The 19,574-nt window shown below is 45.6% G+C and overlaps 2 pseudogenes; both read right to left on the reverse strand.

Moving 5' to 3' along the window:
- Positions 1–1,437: 1,437 nt before the first annotated feature.
- LOC120094224 (uncharacterized) lies at positions 1,438–11,195 on the reverse strand (annotated as a pseudogene).
- Positions 1,438–17,322, reverse strand: Rps24-ps11 (ribosomal protein S24, pseudogene 11; annotated as a pseudogene).
- Positions 17,323–19,574: the final 2,252 nt, after the last annotated feature.

Genomic DNA, 19,574 nt, shown 5'->3' on the forward strand with positions numbered 1-19,574 from the left:
GAAGAAATGTGTAGCTATCTTTTAGAAAGACAGACTATGAGAGCCACACTGCCAGACACGGGTGGGATTAAGACCAGAGTGCTGGGGTCAAAGTGGGGAGAGTAATGAAGTTCCACTCGAGGGAAGGCATCAAAGTTGAGGAAAAGTGATCTTGCCAGGCAGAAAGGGGTCTTGGGGGAGGGGCATGCCATGCAGAGGGAGAGGCATACAGAAAGTCCCCGAGGCATGAGAGAATTACAGTGTTTGAGAAATGCTAGCACAAACGTGCAGGGTGTTCAAGTTGTTGGAAAAGAGGTGGGGAGTACAGCAGAGGAAATCAAGCCATAGGAACTTGGAAGAGGGCTTGCAAGTGGCCCAGCAGGCAAAGGCTGATCTTGCTGCCAAGCCTGACGACCTGAGTTCAATCTCTGGGGCTCACATGGGGGAAGGAGAAAACGGCCTCTGACCACATGCACTCTGTGCCACATGTGCGCATGTACACACACACACACACACACACACACACACACACACACACACACACACACACACCACAAATAAATGGAAACCCAGAAAAAGGATTCCAAACAGAAGAGCACTCAAGACAGGGGAAGGTGAGCAGACAGCAAATGGAAAAGGTCTGAGCCCTGCCCCCTGGAGGAGGTAGCTGGTCACTGCATGGGTCTTTAGGCATGAGTCCTGGAACCAGCATCCACCTCAAATGTCTCCTCAGCGCCACCCATAACCACCACCATCAATCACAGGTAGAAAACCTACTGTGAGATGAGGCCTAATGCAGAGCTTCCTGGGCCCGCCTTCCCCTGGACATGAAGCCAGGCTCTCTAACTGCTCTTCAGTCCCCCCACCCCACCACACCCCAACCTGTGAATGTTCCCTCCTCCCACTTATGATGGGGCTAAAGGAAAGGCAGAGAGAAAATGGTCTCCAAAGGATAAAGCAGATTTAACTTTCGGCTTCATCAGTGTGGTCATTAATCTTCATGGTCCACTTGATTAGACTTAGGGTCACCTAAGAGACTCGTGTCAGGGAGAGTATTTCCAGAAGGATCTTTAGTGAGGCAAGAACACCCAACCCTAAACACATTTTGGGTTTCCACAGGCTGATCCATGGCTAGACACAAAGGGTAATGGGAGGAAGGCAGCTGACAACCGTTCCTTCCTTCTTCTTCACTGTGGATGCAGTGTAACCAACTGCCTCATGCTCCTGCCACCATGTCTCCCCCACCATGATGGACTATGTCCGTCCCCTGAGCCATGAGCCAAAAATCAATTCCTCCCTTGAACTGCTTCTGTCAGGGATTTAGTCACAGCACCAAGACAAGCCACCAATACAAGTGCTTGCTGGCTAGATGAGTGCTCCGACCTGAGGGGAGTTCAACGGAGACCTGGGGAGGGGGCAAAAGAATGGGGGACAGGAGGCGCAAAGAAGGAGAGCAAGTCGATTGTCTGATCAAGCTCTCAAACTTTACTTCAGGGCAGCGGCTTAAAAAGACAAGCAGGTGGGAAGGCCACACAGGGCCCAAGACCAATGCATCATCATCATCATCCTTCCATAAACCATAAATTGCAGGTATAACTGAGAAGAAAAGACAACTGGCTAGGTTTCCCAGAGCCAGAGACTGTAAAAGTGATAGGAATGGATAACTGGCTAGCTTTCCTGGAGACAAAGGGCTGTAAAAGCGAGCCTGAGAAAACTCCTGAGGAAAATACCTGCGACAGACAGAGCGTGCTTGGCTCCCGGTATCTCCTCCCTTTTTAACTCTTTTTATGAGGCCAGTAAGCAGCCAGGGATGATTGCATTATGAGGACAAATGGGCATTAACCAGAAGTGGGAAGCAGTGACCTGATCCCCCAGCACTTGTGCAGTGGGGTGTCTTTTTGGGGAGCAGACGAATTTTTGTCTTGGTGATCTCAACAGAAGTATTATCTGTGAAATTCGAACAAGGGAGAGATTAACAACACCAACCTCCATGCAATCAGGTTTACTTCTCAGGGGACTCAGAGACAGACAATAGGGTCCTCCCCTTGCAGTACTTAGTCTCAAAACCCTGTCAGGTAACCACGTCATGCCCGTGCCTTGTCCGGCTGACGAGCATAGGTCTGAGTCCTATGCAGCTCCTAAAGGAGGTCTGTTTTCTCCTGGCTTGGCCAAACCTTTGTCAGCCTATGGTAATGAACCTGTGAGGGTTTGGATGCCAGGGAGTCAATTTGTTGTTTGATAAAGTCTGTGAGCCAGTTAAAGGCCCAAGGCCCAAAAGCCAGGAGCAGGAAGGAACCGACCAGGGGCCCCAAAATGGGAGGAGGGGGGTGGTGAGCCAGGGAGAGGAGGAAAACCAGCTCCTAAATCAGCCCTCTTCTTCTCTCTGTTTCTTTCTTAGTTCTAAACTTTCTCTAACCTTAGCCATACTATCTCTGACTACCCTGGTATAGTTGGTGTAGAAGCAACATTCTTCTTTAAGGGTGGCACACAGCCCCCTTTGCTGGAGGGAGAGCAAATCGAGTTCTCCTCAGTTCTGGAGAACCACTTCAGACAAATCTTGACAGGGAATGATCCATTTTTCTTAACCTGTGAAGAGGAAAGGAAAGAGGGGTCTCAGGGAGTCTCTCTTCCCTGGATTTCATCACTTTTTAATCTTTCTGGGGGACAAACCTGATAGCCCTAGGGGTTTGTCTCTAATTCGGGGCCAGGGGCTAGGCCCCCTGGGAGTTTCCCTGCCTTGGAGGCAGGTTGTTACCCTGGGCATCCGTTTTAGAGAGGCACTCAGAAGTCCAATGCCTGCCTCTTTAGCATCAAGGACACAGAGAGGAGGGAGACGTGGGTTCAGCCTTAGGGGCCCTGCATTCTCTGGAAAAATGGCCTGGCTGTTTGCAACTGAAGCAAGTCTTTGGGCAACTATCCTGGGTAAAGTCTTTAAGGGCGACTCCGATGGCTAGGCGGATAGTATGAGCCGAACCGATGCCCACAGAGTTTGATATAGCCCGAAATGTCCTTGCCGCTATGGTGGGGCCGTATGGCGGCTTGACAGGTGGGATTTGTGTTTTCAAAAGCAAGAAGTTTAATGAATTTACTTTCGTTTTCCTCTTGGCCAACAAACCTTTCAGCCGCTTTCATCAGGTGGCTGATGAAACTGCTATCCTTTTCCCCTTCTGAATCTCCTGAAACCTCATTCTCATCATCTGAGGCTTCATCAGCCGGGGTGGGGGTGGGGGTGGGGGTGGGGGGAGGGCGGGGGGTTCCTCCCTGATCAGAAACATTGTCTTTTCCAGCCGTTCCTTCTAGGGGGAGGGGACCTATTTTGATCCATGGGACCAGGAACCCTTGAAGGGTTTTAGGGCATTTTTTTTTTGTTTCTTTGTTTCAGTTGTTTTTTTGTTTGTTTGCTTGTTTGTTTGTTTGTTTTTTGTCTCAATTTTAAGAGGGGTGGACTCGGGAGGGACCGGGTTAGCTCAAGATCCAAAGCCCGAAATTCTCTCAATAGAGTAAGATGTTCCCTTTTCTTTAAGAGTAAATCTTTAAGGGAGGCTACCTCCCGGCAAAATTTCGTTTTAGCATTTTCAGTGGCATTGGCAGTATCTGAGTCAAAATCAAAAATGGGAGCGCAAAATGGGGGAGCAATGGCGTAGGGGGGTGGCCCAGATCCAGCAGCGTGTAAGGGTGGAGCAGCCTTCTCTTCTAGGGATAATGAATCCTTTGAGGGAGGGGCCTCATCGGGCTTGCTGTGGACTGGGGCTTTCAACTCAGTCAAGAAGGGGTAAATTTTAAGAGTAGGGACCTGTGCTGTTGCCTTCTCGGACTGGGTCTGGCATGACAATGGAGACAGAGGAGCTCAGAATGGCACTGTAGGACCTTTTCTCCCAGAATACTGTGCTCCTTAGTCTGTAACCAGAAAAGCTTGTATCATGCACTCTCTCCCAGAGTAATAATATAACCATAAAACTCAAAGTCACACCCATTATGAAGATTAAACAATTTTTAAAAGGAAGTAAGCTAAACAATAGTGTTAAACAATGAGCCTGATAGGCTTTTCTAATCTGTCATATTAGGAAATTAACCCAAAATTCCTGCGGAGTCCACATTAGAAGGAATATGAGCACCCTGAAAGACTTTCTAAATAGCTTCTTTAAAAAGCAGCTTTAATCTCTAACTCTCTGAGCTGTCACTACTTATCACACAGCAGGGGATCTACAGTCCGCAAGCCTTTGTTTGCTGTAAAATTACAAAAAAGGCTGTCTTTTTCCCCTACTAGATCCAGCACTGTAGTGCCCCAAGATATCTATAGATATCCTCATCTCAGTCATCAAAGCCTCTCACTCTGGCCCACCTTTTCTCATCAATAGTTTCCTCTTGGGGAAACCAAGAATAAACATCATCAATGAATATAAAGAACTTGGCAAAATCCTTTTTCCTAACCCGAGTTTCTCACACCTTGGGGGACTCCTTAAGACCCTTTAAAAACAAGTCATGTTTACTCAATGCCTGTCCCATAATTGCGTTGCTTAATTTTACCTTACATCGGACTCACAGTGGGTGACTGTGGCGATTGCAATGTGGATCTTCTCTTGTGTCCTTCGGGAAGCGGCGATCCTATGTGAGGGGGACATCCATGGGCGAGCCTCACGTCTGGGCGCCAGATGCCCCGACCTACAGGGGTTCAGCAAAGATCTGGGAAAGGATGAAAGAATGGGGGACAGGAGGCACAAAGAAGGAGAGCAAGTCGATTGTCTGATCAAGCTCTCAAACTTTACTTCAGGGCAGCGGCTTAAAAAGACAAGCAGGTGGGAAGGCCACACAGGGCCCAAGACCAATGCATCACCATCATCATCCTCCCATAAACCATAAATTGCAGGTATAACTGAGAAGAAAAGACAACTGGCTAGGTTTCCCAGAGCCAGAGACTGTAAAGTGATAGGAACAGATAGATAACTGGCTAGTTTTCCTGGAGACAAAGGGCTGTAAAAGTGAGCCTGAGAAAACTCCTGAGGAAAATACCTGAGACAGAGTGTGCTTGGCTCCCAGTAGATACCAACAATGTCACTGAACCTCTCAGAGACTCAGTTTCCTTACCTGAAAAACTGAATATGAAAATAGCATGTGCATCTGGAGAGATGGCCCAGAGGTTTAGAAAACCAGCTGCTCTTTCAAAGGACCCAGGTTCCAATCCTAGTACCCAGATGGTGCCTCATAAGGGTCTGCAATTCCAGTTCCAGGGATTCCACACCCTTTTCTGGTCTCCACAGGCACTAGGTATACACAGACAGACATCCATGCAGTCAGAACATCCACACGTGTTAGTGCTTTAAAAAGGAAAGTTACATTTCATCACAAAGTAGAACTAATTGAGCCAACACAAGCCAAGAATCACTCACTGAAAACCCAAAGTCAAAATGTTTCCAAACCTAAAACTCCTTGATTCCCAACATGGCAGGCACAAATGGAAAATTACATAGTTGACTTCATGAGACAGAGCACTGTCAAAAACAAGCACATCAAAAATGGTGCATCACGGGCTGGCTGGTAAGACGGATCAGCAGTTAAAAGCACCTCTACAGCACTTCCACAGGATCTGGGTTTGGTTCCCTGAACCCACACCGTAGCTCATAACCATTTAAAACTCCCGTTCTGGGGGAACGTGACAACTGGCGCACAGGCAAGCAAAACACCCATACATACACTTAAAATAATTTTTAAAATGGCGTATCAAATTACCTTCAGGCTATCTGTATATTAGACTGAGGTTCCATGTCCCCAGATATCTCATCATATATATATATATATATATATATATACATATATATATATATGCAAAAAATAAATAAATATTAGCCATAAAAAAATTAACCATAAAACACTTCTGATCACAAGTGCTTCAGATAAATACTCAACCTTAAAATACTTAGCACAGAATAAAAAGGTGTGGCTTTCATTCGTAATCCCAACAGGAAGCCGAAGCAGGAAGGTTGGGTAGTCAAGTCTGGGCTACTTAGGACAGTATCTTTAAAAATTAAATTAAATCAAATTAAATTAAACAGAGTTAGGAAGATGGCTCAGTCAGTAAAGTGCTTGCAATAAAAGTATGAGAACCTCGCTCAGTCTCCTGGAATCTATATAGAAGTGCTGAGCATGGTAGCCTGGGTCTATAACGCAGAGGTAGAGACAGGAAGGCCCCTGGGGCTTAATCTAACCAAATCAGCGTGCTCCATGCAATGAGAGAACCTGCCTCAAAAACAACATGGAGGGGTTGGGGATTTAGCTCAGTGGTAGAGCGCTTGCCTAGGAAGCGCAAGGCCCTGGGTTCGGTCCCCAGCTCCAAAAAAAAAAAAAAAAAAAAACAACATGGACAGGGACAGAGGGATGACACTGGAGGCTGACCTCTGACCTCCGTGTACCAGCATTTGCTGACCCACGTATGAACACACAGAAACTGGCTGGTCATCTAGTTATCTCAACGATCCTTTTCTTACAAAAGAGGAAGAACAGGACAATGGGGGGGAGGGGAAAGGTAACTTCTGGTGTGAGGATTAAAGACAAAAAGAAATGTGAGGATGATCTGTCTGTGACATCTGTCGCCTCGTTGGTCGCCAGGGTAGATGCCGATGATCTGATTGGCTAAGCAGGTGTCCCCTTCCTTCCTCATCCATGTGCATTCCTCCTGAAGCTGTATGCTCTCCCAAATACTGAAGAACTCTGAATGTGGGTATCTGTTTTCCCTGTCTAGAACCTTTAAGCAAGCTCTCAGGACCAAAGAAATTCATTCTTCTGAGACCAACCTGATTGAAAATGTGGCTGTCATCTCTCTTTTCTATGGTTCTGTTTTGTTGTTTTGGCTTTTGTGGGGATTTTGTATATTTATTTTAGTTTTGGTTTGTTTGTTTGTTTGTTTATTCGTTTGGAGACAGGGTCTAATTATGTAGCCCTGGCTGGCCTAGAACTCACTGCATAGACCAGGATGGCCTTGAACTCACTCATAAAGATCTGTCTGCCTCTGCCTCCCCAGTGCTGAGATTAAAGACATACACTACCACATCCAGTCTTTGGTTTTAAGGGTCAAACAAAGAGCTTAGTTTAGGGTTGATCATGTGAAACCTGAATATGGGTGACTAATTTGGATTTTAGTCTGTTCTGTTGCAATCCACTGCATACCAAAACTACAGCATCCCGTAACAGTATTTAATCTTCTATAGAAAGGAACGCAGGGTTTCTCCATCAAACCCAGAACGTATGTAGCTCACCTATACAGCCATCTTGTTCAAGACATTGTCTTGATCATCTGGCATTTATGTGGTACTGGGGATCCCAACTTCCAGCTGTCAGCTTATTTAGCAAATCTTTTGCTACTAAATCTTTTACCAGACCATAAGTATCCTTTAATGTAATGTTTTTTAAAAGACTAAGTTCACACAGAAATTAGCAATACCCAAGATGTCAAACTTGTAAATATCAGACACACTGGTATTTCTCATTGTGGTGGTTTGAATTAAAATGGCTTCCATAGATTCACAGTGAGTGGCACTATTAGGAGATATGGCCTTGTAGGCGTAGGTATGACCTTGTTGGAGGAAATGTGTCACTAGGGGTAGGCTTTGAGATTTCAAATGTTCAAGCCAGGCCCAGTCAGTCAGTCTGTCTGTCTGTCTGTCTCTCTCTCTCTCTCTCTCTCTCTCTCTCTCTCTCTCTCTCTGCTGCTCACTGATTCAGATAGAGACCTCTCAGCTACCTCTCTACTCTCCAGCACCATGTCTGTCTTCCTGTCATAATGATAAATGGACTAAAACTCTGATCTGTAAGACAGCACCAATTAAAGGTTTTTTTTTTTTATTAGACTTGCTGTGGTCATGGTGTCTCTTCACAGCAGTAAAAACACTAACTAAAATACCCATTAACCTCAGGATCCTATACAGCTGACTGTAGACCCTTTGTTGATAATGTACAAAATGCCTCTCAAGAAAGAAAAGTTGAGGGGATAGCCCAGAGATAGAGCAATTGCTTAGCAAACTCAAGGCCCCTGACTCAGTCCTCAGCTCTGGAGAGAGAGAGAAAGAGAGAGAGAGAGAGAGAGAGAGAGAGAGAGAGAGAGAGAGAGAACGACACTGCTCTGGGTTGAAGATTAATTCCTGGGAAGACAGGTTTGGTTTTTGTGCATCTGTATTTGACTGGCTTTTTAGGGCTGCATCCTACCCTGTGACAGCACACTGTAAAAGTTGATGCCTTCTCTTTTTTTATATATTAAATAATTAATGTAAATACTTTATTACAAAACTATTTTACAATTTAAACTTTTATTTGAGAAATGTATTCACACCCACAATTTCTTTAAAAGCTCTTTCCATGACTGCGTCCCATAAGGAACACACTAAAATCATGTGGGGGGGGTGGGAGTGGCGGCTAGCAATACCACTTCAAACCGCCTCACTTGCTTATGTCTTAAATGTCTGTGTGTTCACATATGGGTGGCTAGTGACACATGCCTCTTTACCCAAGTGGCAAATCTCAGTATCATTTAGAGACAGGGCAGACCTGGATGCCTGCCACAAGTTGCTTACATCATAAGCGTTGATCAGGTAAACAAAGAGCACAAAGTAACACAAAGAGGGCAGCAGTTGGTAAAATGTGAACAAGGAGAACTGAATGCTAATCCCTTCCCTGAGAAGCAGGGATAAGAATCACTTCCTGTTTTATTTAGTTGTCGCAGGGGCAGGATGCTGGCGTCTGAAATGTTCAAAACAGCTGTAGATCAGAGACTTACAGAGCTCAAGTTTCCTGATTCCTCGTATATAGGCTGATACCATCTCAAACTGCCTCTTAAGATTCAAAATAGTGTTCACCAGATGAGCCTGAGAGTTCCTGAATCACACCCAGATAACAAGTCAATATTGTAAGAAGAAAAGATAAAACTGAAAGTTTTCTAGTAATTATCACTTGAAACTCACTCCCACAAAACGGGAGAGACAAAAAAATAGCTATAGTCAGTTCACACCTAGGCAGAGAATGTGAAGTTCTTGTAGAGAACGCCTGCAGCCTCCTAGAGAAAACCCCCAGAAGGCACCTTACCCAGACCTACTCCGATTAAAGACCCATTCCTTTTGGGCTCAGGTTCGAGCTTGGGCGTTTGCAAACCACGTTTGGCCTGAAAAAGTCCTTCCACGTTACAGAAAATGGCCCTTGGATTTAGCAGTTTGATTTGTAATTCTCAAGGAAAAAGAGGTAAAGGGAGAAGAAAGGTCAGGTCATAACCCTTTAGTGCAGAAAGAACAGGCCGTTCAGTTATTTTATCACATCAGCAGGTCAAGTGCAACCAAGGGCAGCTTAACAGCAAAAGGATTTGCAAATTCAATTTCAGGTCTGAAAATACTTTAACAAGGAACAGTTACTTTGAAAAAGGCGGATGACACTTAGTAATCTATTTTTTCAAGGAAAAGTTGCATGCCCGTTGCTCGGAGAGAAATTATCTAGGAAATCTCTGTTAGACTCCACGGAAATGAAACCTAAGCAGGATTCCTCCGGTGCACTGGGCATGGCAGGGTCCGTTGATGCTTAACCAAATTCTGAGAAATATTTATGCTAATGTTTAAAAAGTAAATGGAGATTTAAAAAATAAGAATTTTTTTAAATGGAAAAGACTCTTAAAAATTAAAAAAGAAATAAAGTTTCCACCATTCACCTCTCCGAAGCCTCAGACTGGTGATAAAAAGCGTTGTGCTTCATGCCAGCTTTCACAACACAGTAAGTGGAGACTTTTCCATGAGTGAAATTCTTTAAAACAAAAGAAAGAAAAGGTAATGTGTTTTTTACAAATAATCTCTCTTCTCTTGACCCTAGGGAGGAAAATTTGTGCTGTTAATTCCAAGACTGTTGCCGGCCATCTGACCCACTCCCCTTCCCATGATGCTCGGCACTGAGCACAGAAGGGGCTGGAGGGAGCCCTGCTGGTGGAGCGCACCCACTTAAGCACCTTTCTTTCATACACTGCGCGCTCTGCCTTTAATACAGAACCCACAGAGCCTTTCTGTGTAAAATGTTCTCCAGGTTTAGGGACGCTTTCTAGATCTTAGGACGGCCTGATAAAGTTATAGTGTAGAGTCAGCTCACCCAGATTGGGTGAACAGAGATTTCATGGTGACAGGCTACGAAAGCTATGTGACCTCTAGATGACTGCGTAATGATTTGCAAGTGTTACAGCTGTTTGCTCCGTGCCCCACACATTCCATGCTCGACATTTCTTTATTCTTCATAGTTTTCCCCCCATCTTTATTAAATTGGGTATTTCTTATTTACATTTCAAATGTTATTCCCTTTCCCAGTTTCCAGGCTTATTCTTCATAGTTTTCTAATGAACAAATTAGTATTCCTGAGTAAGAATATAAAAAAAGTCAACCATCTGCCAAAAGTATAAAGACAAATAAAACACTGACACACAATACAAATTTTACAGAGCAGTACAGGTGCACAGCTAACGCCTGCAGCTCTCCGTGGTGATTGGCCCGCTCCTTCACAGACTGCAGCAAGACTCAACTGTCCAAGATACTCCGAAGCACGGCAATTAGATGCTTCAGACCGTAACCATACCCCTCATCCACTGTTGCTAGGGAACACGTGAGCAAAGCCTATCATCCGCACTTCCGCTTCTGTGATCTCCTGCCGGCCCGCCGGAAGGTGGTAGAACACCTTTTCCAGTTGGGAAAGCACGTTTCCGTTTAAGTGTTCCTGGGACATGCTTTTCCACCCGTTGTCTTGCTCCAGAGTTTCAACTTTGAGGGAAGTGTGACTCTGGTGCTTTTTTGCATACAGCTTTCTGTGCCCAGAGTACGCCTTAGATTAGCTCTTGCCTACTGATGTCCGGCTGGCCGGGGAGCTGAACAGGTGGAAGTTGTTATTACACTCTAGTACATCCGCATCCGACAGGGGTCCTTTGGAGAGAAACCTCCCCGCCAAAGTTCTGTCGTTTGATTTTGTGGTAGCTGGCTGAGATGAACCTTCGTAAACAAACGGTAAAGAACTTGCATAGAAGTTAAGCTGCTTCTGATTTTCAAACCACTGGAGAATCTTCTCGACCTTCTGAATACTGGCTGCAACCGCATCTTTTCTTAAACAGAAGCCATTGTGGAAAAACTTGGAGACGCCGTCCTTCAGAGTCTCTTTCTCTTCAGAGTCAGGCCTCTCCCGTAGTGCTGGTTTTGGGTCTCCCAGCTGTCAGACATTTGCTTCCATGAGGATACTAAATCTCATCAAACTGACAGTCAAGATTAACCATCAGCAGCCAAGAGTACCTAGTGCTATTGCAATTTAAAGCAGTCATGAGCTATCTCACCTACCTACCTACCACACAGCCTGGCTCCCCCAGCAAGACATTGGGGGTGGAGGGAGATCCAGGTGAATCTTGGGCCCATTGTCTAAGGGGGGGTGAAATACCAAGCTGATGAGACAAGATTGGTGCTTTCAAATGTCCTAGAGCAAGCACCTAGTTGTTAAGGATGCCAAGGACATACATTACAGCCACATTGCCAACATACCTGCCCCATGATGAGGTCCAAGAGTCCCTGGATGTTGCTGTCATTGACATATGACAGTCTCTGATATCATGGGGTTCTGTGAGGCTATGACCAACGACAGCAAGATAATGGTGGTGGACACACTGAAAGAGACCTTTCAGAGCAATGTTTTCTGTAGTACATTGAAGCTGGTGCTGGCCAAGAGCTGCCTGACTATGGCCAGCATGTGTTTGGAGTGCTTCCCGGAAGCTGCCTACACCAAGTGGTTGGGCCTAAGGAAAAAGGTAGGAGTGATTAGTACAAAACCAAAAGCCACTCCTTGCACTGCCTCTGCTACTTTTCGAAGTCTTCTGTCCAGCCCACTGTGCTTGGAAAGCCATGGGAGGTCTCTGGTGCCAGGAAGCTCTCCGCCCTCAGCAGGTCTTGCAGTATGAGTATGCTAACTGAGGTGGCACAGAGCCAGCCAGCTTCTTTCCATCTGTTGTCCCCAGGGAAGACTCTCAGAGAATAGCCTCAGGGGAGACTATTGAGCCTAATGGTGCCCTGGGACAGGCCCATCTGTCTATCCCATCATTTTTGTTCCCTCTCTTGGTTGCTGAGATGACCCACCCCAGGCTGCAGTCAGCCTATGCCCGGTGATCAAGATTATTACCCCCTAGAGGTGAGACCTGGGCCACATGCTGTTGGGACATGGATGCTGTTGGCCTCTTCCTGTCTTGGCTGTCACTGCTGAGTTTCAGTTCTTCCTGGGAAGTTTCTGTTCCCCCTGGGAAATCCTTGGGGCTTGCTCTTCAACAAGGCTCTATCTCTTTTCACTGAGGATGGTCTGGACACTTTTGCCGACCACCCTTAGTGTCCATAGCCCCTTCTACATTTCACCAGTGACCGCTAAAACCAGTCTGTCATGTGGCTGACACTGGCCTTGTTGGGACTCTGAGGCCTGGGGCTTGGCTCTCAGTGAGAAAGGGGAGTTGGTTTTTTAAGGGGGGGGGGTTGTTTGATTGTTTTTGGAGTTTTCTTGTTGTTTGGGTCGTGCATGAAATTAATAATTTGGGATTAAAGTTTGCTACTTACAAAAACGAAGCAAAACAAAAAGCAGGCTAACCATCACAGTGTCCTTTGTTGTAAGTAGGTTTCATGACATCGCAAATGGTGCGGCTGACATCGGCTGCCCCTCCCCAAGCTGCTTAATGGTCACAGCGTCTTTCCCAACGGTAGTCCTGATGAGGAGTATAAAGGAGCCATCCAGAGCCATCCAGACCCACCCACCTGCCCCTTGGAGTGAGTTTCTGTGTGTGCACACCTAGGCAACAAGCATCTACCCACCTCCTGACTCCTGACTAGTGATTCCATTGAGGAGAAGAAGCCCACAAGTGAGGTGACTCCCACACTTCCAGTTCCAGCCACCACTATCCAATCTGTAGGCTCTAGACCCTTAGAGCTAACTCTCGTCACCATCCCAGGTTAGGTTCTCTGCACCCATGTCCAACACACCCTACCGTGCTGACTTGCCACTTCTGTCACCTTCTCTGCCATTCCCATCCCCTCTGCTAACACTCCCATCCACTTTGCCAAGTCAACAATGCCACTCTCTAACTTCCCACTTCCAGAGGGCCATGAGGTCCAGGCTACTGTCGCCTTGGGCGAGCTGATCTCTAACACTTTGGCTTCCAAGAGCCCTCCATACTTCTAAAACTGACTGAAAACCCTTAAAATTGTTCACATATATGGATAATATCTGTCAATATAATTGTACTGATGATTTTTTATTCAAAACTTTGGGAGGACTTATTTATTGATACATTTAAAAATAACAGTAAGCAGATGCTATATGTAGCTCACCATAGAGAGCCTACCTGGCCTGTCCGAAACCCTGGATTCGATTGCCAATAGTTAAATAGATAAATAAAAGAAGAGTTGATGTAATGATACTTTGAAGGTTGAGCCAGGAAAACAAGAAGTTCAAGACCACTTGACTACATAAACAGTTTGAGGCCATCCTAGTGAGAATCTGTTAGTATTGGAAAGCTATTTGTGCAAGCAACAGTCCTAGCAGCGACAGGCCAGAAGGTAGAACTAACCTAAATGTATGCGAATGAGTGAATAACATGATAAAACCATATACTGGCGCATATTCAGATTCCAAAAGGAATAAGATATGTACTGAAATTTGGATGCTAAGTGAACTAAGCCAGACACAGAGAAGTCAAATGTATGATTCTTCTTCTATGAAATATCTGTAGACGGAAGGTAGTTCAACAGCTGTCAGAAAAGTGTAGACGTCAGAGACTGTTCTTTTGGACCGATGAAATATTTTGAAACCAGAGAGAAGATAGTGGTCTTGTAATGCTATACACATACTAAATATGCTGAATTGTACACTTTAAACTGCTGGGTGTTTTGGTTGTTCTTTTGTTTGGGTTTCTTTTTGGCTCCTGGTATGTATCCCGGGCTGGCTGGATACTGTGTAGACCAGCCTCAACTCAAACTTTCAGAATTTGAAAGTCCTGCCTCTGCCAAGTGCTAGGCTTGCAGACAAGCACCACCAGGCCCAACCTAAAATTATTAATTTGCTTATGATGTGGGGATTTAACCTCAATGTCAAACCAAAATCCCGGGTAGGGAAGCACAGCTGAAGGATCACGTACCACGGCTAAGACAGAAGGACCACTTGAGCCCAGGAATTCAGGGCTGGGTGTGTTATGTCCATAATACAGTGGTGCTAAGGCTGAGACAATGACTCTGGCCTCTCAGGTGCAGACAGTCACCAGTTTGCCTAAGAAGGGGAGCCTTTGCACAGGTGGGAAGCCGCGAAGGTCCGAACTCCTGTGCTGGACCCACATCCGTGAAGAAGTCTGCACTCCAGCCCGTGGGGATGGAGCTGTAATTCAGTGGAGAGACCTTACTAGAAAGGGTAAGACCCAGGGTTCCATGGCCAGCACAAAACCAAATAAAAGCAGGCCCTTAATAGAAACCTTGGGCTCCTAGTAGAAAGGAATCCCTGGCTGTCCCAGGTAAGTCAGGCCCCTCATGGGAAAGGGCTGAAGTGTGAGAGAACAAGAAGGACAGATGCTTTGAATGGGGCCAAGGTAGGTGGAGGGGCCAACCGGAGATGTAAGTGACTGGCTCAAGAAGTACCACATCATGGAATGATGGTGAAATCCTGCTAGTCCCTGTTGGCCAACCTGATTCCAAGAAGGTGCAGTCAGGCCTTTCCTCAGACCTTATCACAGCATCTGTGATGTATGTTTACCAAGCAATTAGCCCCCATACTCAGACCAAGTGACTCATGACCTAGAAACTGCCCAGGCCACTTCTGAGTACCAGTAGGGGAAGTCAGAGAACTCTGCCCACCCAGGGAAAGTGCTCTCAAGTCTCTAGGACAGTCTGAAAACTGTTCTTTGATATTCACAAGGGTCTAGGCCAACAACCCACTTTCAACCCTACCCAAACCACAAATGTACAGCCTCTGTGCCTGACTTTGTTCCTTCAATATCTCCAAATCTCAGTCACTTGGAACCCAAATCCGAACACAGTCCATGCCACAAACCTTTTGCTATCTGACTCAGAATAAGCAGTGCCCAGGGCTGCTAGGATTTAAGGTTCTGCCCTTGAATGTGTAAGAATGTCACCCTCCACTTGTCACCAATGAGGGCAAGGTACAGCATTGCTGTGGATCTCCAGAACCACCAGCCCACAGTACGGTATAGGCAAAGCCTCTCAGACTACCACCAGCCAAAGGATACAAGAGTCTTCACAACCAGGCTCCTCAGGAAGCCCCGCAAGTCAGACAGAATTAAACAAGACTGATGGTATGAAGTACAGGCAATTAGCTTAGGAATTCAGGAAGAGGGGATTTCCAACGTGGGTAAGAAGGGTGTGACTGTGGAGAAGTACAGAGGAGAGTTAAAGGTGGCGCTGTGCCCAGAACAGGCAGCCGAACTGTGGAACAATGCGTGCTGTGTTGATCAGTGTAATGTGAATAGAAATGTGCCACAGAGGAGCTAAAATTTCCAACAAAAGTGAATGTGCAGTGAGAACTTGTGAATGCTGGGAGAATTATTACAGGGAGCCCAGCAGAGCTGACCACTCAGACACAGTGTATAACCAATTAAAGTCTTTGTTCCGGCTCTCTGAGATCTCATCCTAGTGTCTGGGGACTTAGGTGTGGTCCCAAGTATACAGAACATGAGATTCTTTTTTTTTTTTTTTTTTTTTTGTTCTTTTTTTCGGAGCTGGGGACCGAACCCAGGGCCTTGCGCTTCCTAGGCAAGCGCTCTACCACTGAGCTAAATCCCCAACCCCAGAACATGAGATTCTTAAGGGCAGAGGCCTCATGGAGGCTTCTAGTTTGGCAGCTGCAGAGCGGCCTTCATAGAGTAAGCAGTTTGAAGCAACACTTTTTAACTGAGGCTAAGAAAAGTGATCAGGCAGCTGGGGAGGGGTTCTGAACAAACAGGCAGCTAAGATAAATGGTTAGCAGAAGGAGGTTCTGCACTAAATGCAGTTTTAACAAAGGCTAAGGTAGGGCTGGAGAGATGGCTCAGTGGTTAAGAGCACCGACTGCCTGTCCAGAGGTCCTGAGTTCAATTCCCAGCAACCACATGGTGGCTCACAACCATCTGTGATGGAATCCGATGCCCTCTTCTGGTGTGTCTGAAGACAGCTACAGTGTACTCGTATACATTAAATGAATAAGTAAATAAATCTTTTAATAAAAAGAGGCTAAGATAAGTTAGCTAGGACATCCTGACCTTTGGCACCTACAATAGAGCTGGGTAGTTTTCCATGGAATTCTCCACCAAGGAGCTCAGATTCTAGTTAAACTTGGAAACAGGTCTCATCAAGAGTACAAGACGGAGGAACCTCTGCTCCATCACAAAATAAAGGAGGCCCTGGGGAGGAAACTGGAGGCAGATGTGTTCTAAGTTCTGACCTATGCAGATGAGAAACAGGCTGAGACTGGATCGGTTCCTACACAATGGTGCAGAAGGGATTTACAGGAATGTTCATAGGTTGGTGTATCATGATGAGGTCAGGGTTAGAAGTGAGGCACACCCGTTGCAAAATTTAAGAGAGTTCCTACTCAGTAGCTAAAACTCATGATTTAATGCAGTGGCTTGTTTAAGACACAGACTCACATACCCCAAATTGGCCTTAACCGTCTGCTACAACTCCTGCACGTCCCGAGTGCTTGGATTACAGGTGTGCATCACCATAACTGGCTTATGCAATACATGGTGAGTTGAGAAGTATTAAGACAATGTCTGGTGTTACTCAGGCTGACCCAAACTTGCCAGGTAGTTGAGGTTAGCTTTGATCTCTCCATCCTCCTGCCTCTCTCTCCTAAGTATTGGAACTACTGTGTGTACCACCATACCTGGTTCTTTAATGCAAACATTTTTTAGAAGCTTTTTATTTATTTTATCCTCTCAGAAATCTGCATATCACAGCAGAATATTAAGTCACCACAGAGCTACTCCTTTGGCTTTTTCCAAGCACCAACATTGGCCTTTGCAGTCCCCCTGACCTTCATTCTGTTCTTGTGTTCCTTTCACTGTTTGTGGGAGGTCTTTTTCTTCTCATAAAGGCCACGTCTTGTAAGTCTGTGTTGAAGCTCATTCTTCTTTGCATACTAAAGAATCATAGATCATGCCGAAGCCAGTTGTCTTGCCACCACCGAAGTGGGTTCCGAATCCAAATACAAAGATGACATCTGGTGTGGTTTTGTACATCTTAGCCAGCTTTTCCCAAATTTCTGTCTTTGGTACTGTTTCCTCTGAAGCAGATGGTTTGTCATGAACTTCCTGGTCCAGATGGTTACCGTGTCATTCATGATGGCTACGGTTCTGGAGCTGTAGAGAAGGAAAAGAGTAATGCAAACATTTTTAATCAATTTTTTTTTGAGACATAGTCTTGTTATGTAGCCCAGATTGGCTTTTCTCAGGGTAATCCTTAACCTCTCAAATGCCAGGATTTTAGAGATGTACCGTCATACCCAGCTAAAAAAATAAAAGACATTTAATGCCATACTTAACAATACATCCCGCTCTTCGTTTCTATAGATTTACTTGTTTCACTTTGTGTGTGAATGTTTTGCCAGCTTGTGTGTATGAGCACACCACGTGTGTGCTTGTTGGATCTGCTGGAACTGGCGTTAGAAATGGCTGTGAGGCACCATGTGGGGGCTGGGAGTTAAGTGTAGGTCCTCTGCAAGAGCGACAAGTGCTCTCAACTATTGAGCCATCTCTTCACATCCCATTTTAAAGCAAACACTGTCTGTGGATGCTTTGCAGTGTGACCTTACCTCTTCTCCCAGTACTGGCTGTGATGAAGGGCCAGCTTCTGGGCTCTTCCACAGGCTAGGTTACAGTGTACAGCTTTCAGTGCTCAGCCAGGAGATGCTATTATTCTTATTCCTTGTCATCCCAGGGGACAAATACTGTCTTGTGTAATCAGAAAACATTCTTCTGAGGGCTCTTCTCTGACCCACAGTGATGGGACGTGACCAAAGTGACTGAGCAGGATGCCGTCTGATCTAAAATGAAGCCAACAAAAGGCCCAAGTTACTTTACAATCCAACCTCAGCCACTCTGGTGACTGAACTAACTTCCTGCCTGTTAAATGAAAATTAGAGAAGAACTCATATCTCTGTGGACTAGACCCTGCCCTAGTCCCCACCAGCCAAGACCTGGAATCAAAATACGATCACTCACAATAAAGCTTAAGAAGCTGAAACTCAGTGGTCCAGACGGAGGGAGAAAGAAACAATAGAGAAGTGATGGTTCTATTTCCCAACAGGCCAGTTTCATTTTCTGTGATACTAAAGTTCCCTTTATCTCAAATTAATCGTTACATACAGAAAAGTAACTTTAGGGCATGGCGGTGAGCATCTGTAATCTCAGCTCAGGCAGGACTATTCCAGTATCTAGACCAGCCTGGAACTTCATGGGGAGCGGTGTACAAAGCAACCAGGTCACCTAGTGCTAATTAGTAACTTGCCTATTGTTCTCTTGTTCTCCTTCCTTGCCCTGACACACCTTGCAAGAAAAAGAGCAAAGCTAATCCTCTCTTGTCTTTTGTTTTTTCAAGACAGGATTTTCCCCTGTAGCCTCAGCTATCCTGGAACTCACTCCTTAGGCTGGCCTCACACTCACTCCTCCTGCCTCTCCCCTCTGAGTGCTGGAATTAAGTGTGTGCCACCACTGTCCATTGTACATGGGTGGTGGTGGTGGTTGTCCAAATGTTCTCTACCTTTGTTTAGCCAACGGTAGCCCTCATTCTATTTAAAGACAGAAGGGTTGCCAGATTGTAAGACTGACAATAAAACCAGCCCTATGATAACTACATACTAAATTCCAGTATTGTGATGCTGAGGCAGGAGGATCATTAGTTTAAGTCAACTTCGGGCTACATGGCTAGATCCTAGGAAGGAAGGAAGGAAGGAAGGAAGGAAGGAAGGAAGGAAGGAAGGAAGGAAGGGAGGGAGGGAGGGAGGGAGGGAGGGAGGGAAATGGAGGGAAGGAGGGGAGAGGAAACAGAGAGGTTATTAATGTATTTACATTGTAATATTAGAGTGGTCTGTAACTTCAATCCCAGCACTCAGGAGGCAAAGGCAGGCAGAGTTCTGTGAGATCAAGGACATCCTGACATACATAGCAAGTTCCAGGCTACATAATGAGACCCTGTCTCAAAAATAGCTGATTAAATAAATAAAGAAACCAGAGTTTGTCCTTTGCCACATACATCTGTATCCATTAGTATTCTCACCACAAACTTGGGTCAGTCATCTCTGCATTCATCCATCCCTCCTTTAATCCAGGTACCCTTTTTCCTTTCCACCCATCCACCCATGTTTCCATCTGTCCATCCAATCGTGTATTTACTCCATCATGAAGCTGTTTTCCACCCCTTCTTCCTAGTCATCCATATGTACATCCCTACAGTGGGCATCCAACCATGTATTCTATGTAGTTCTTAATGTATAAAACTAGCGGGTGGAAAGAGCTCCAACACCCAGCATTCGGCCTCTTTAGCTTCTCTGAGTCTTTGTGGTTTTGAGCTTGTGTCTGTTTGTAAGACTCCATG

This window comes from Rattus norvegicus, chromosome 8 (genome assembly GCF_036323735.1).
Source record: "Rattus norvegicus strain BN/NHsdMcwi chromosome 8, GRCr8, whole genome shotgun sequence".
Lineage (NCBI taxonomy): Eukaryota > Metazoa > Chordata > Mammalia > Rodentia > Muridae > Rattus > Rattus norvegicus.